This window comes from Enhydra lutris, unplaced genomic scaffold (genome assembly GCF_002288905.1).
Source record: "Enhydra lutris kenyoni isolate GAN:26980312 unplaced genomic scaffold, ASM228890v2 scaffoldscaffold4612, whole genome shotgun sequence".
Classification (NCBI taxonomy): domain Eukaryota; kingdom Metazoa; phylum Chordata; class Mammalia; order Carnivora; family Mustelidae; genus Enhydra; species Enhydra lutris.
Genome location: NW_019158696.1, coordinates 1 through 1,612, shown reverse-complemented (window position 1 = coordinate 1,612; position 1,612 = coordinate 1). Strand labels below are relative to the sequence as shown.

The window sequence follows — 1,612 nt, the reverse complement described above, 5'->3', positions numbered from 1 at the left end:
AGAAATTTAATGTTTTATTAGTTTATCCAATTTACAATCTATGTCATCCAACTATCACTAAAGTGTAAGATTTCTGAGGGCAAGCAAGGAGATCAGTAGCAAATACATAGTAGGTATTCAGAAAATACATTGAATGGATTAATAAATCAATGCACAAATGAATATAATCTTTGAGTGGGAATATTTGGCCAGATAATTTTATGTTATCTAAAGGGGAAATTGAGTGGATCAGGTACCATGAAATCAATAGACTCCTTTATATAATTCTATTTATATTAGGAACTATTTGTAAACCTTATTTTGATACCAATTTGAACCTTGTTTTGTTCATCATGAAGAAAACCACATGTAAACTGTTTTTATAGTTTCACTCCTCACTTATGATGGATTTCCAAATTCTCATGCTTAAAATATGAAAGAAGTGATAATAGTTTTCCTACAGGGTTACTAAGTCTACTAAGTGAGTTTATATGTACAAAAGTAATTTATACAATAAAAGCACTAAACAAAAGACTTATGATTATGGATACTTATAACCACTGACTGCATTTATATATTTAAAATACATTAGTTATAATTAGGCTAATCAAAGAAATCCAGTGCAAATGTAATGTCTTATTTCTGTTTTGTTGTACTTCCTTCAAGGGATCATGGACATTGAAGCATATTTTGAAAGAATTGGGTATAGGAACTCTAGGAAGAAACTGGACTTGGAAACATTAACTGACATTCTTCAGCACCAGATCTGAACCATTCCTTTTGAGAACCTTAACATCCATTGTGGGGAAGCCATGGAATTGGGCTTGTAGGCCATTTTTGATCAAATTGTGAAGAGGAACCGTGGTGGGTGGTGTCTCCAGGTCAATCATCTTCTGTATTGAGCTCTGACCACAATTGGTTTTGAGATCACAATGTTGGGAGGGTATGTTTACAGTACTCCAGCCAACAAATATAGCAATGCTATGATTCACCTTCTGCTGAAGGTGACTACTGATGGCAGGAATTACATAGTGGATGCTGGGTTTGGACGCTCTTACCAGATGTGGCAGTCTCTGGAGTTAATTTCTGTGAAGGAACAGCCTCAGGTGCCTTGCATCTTCCACTTGACAGAAGACAAAGGAATCTGGACTTGGATCAAATCAGAAGAGAACAGTACATTTCAAATCAAGAATTTCTTAATTCTGATCTTCTGAAAGAACAAATACCGAAAAATATACTCCTTTACTCTTGAACCCCGAACAATTGAAGATTTTGAGTCTGTGAATACATACCTTCAGATATCTCCAACATCTGTGTTTACAAGCAAGTCATTCTGTTCCTTGCAGACCTCTGAAGGGGTTCACTGTTTAGTGGGCTGCACCCTTTCCTATAGGAAATTCAATTTTAAAGACAATATGGATTTGATAGAGTTTAAGATACTGAATGAGGAAGAAGTAGAAAAAAAGTTTAAAAATATATTTAATATTTCCTTGGAGAGAAAGCTTGTGCCCAAACATGGTGATAAATTTTTTACCATTTAGTATAAGGAGTAAAAATGGCCTTTGGTATTACTTCATGTCCTGAAACTTTTTATTATAAAAAGTTTTAAACATATACTAGAGAAAATAAAATA

At 33.9% G+C, this 1,612-nt stretch overlaps 1 pseudogene; it reads left to right on the top strand.

The window, feature by feature from the left end:
* Nucleotides 1–647: 647 nt before the first annotated feature.
* Nucleotides 648–1,520, top strand: LOC111140590 (annotated as a pseudogene).
* Nucleotides 1,521–1,612: the final 92 nt, after the last annotated feature.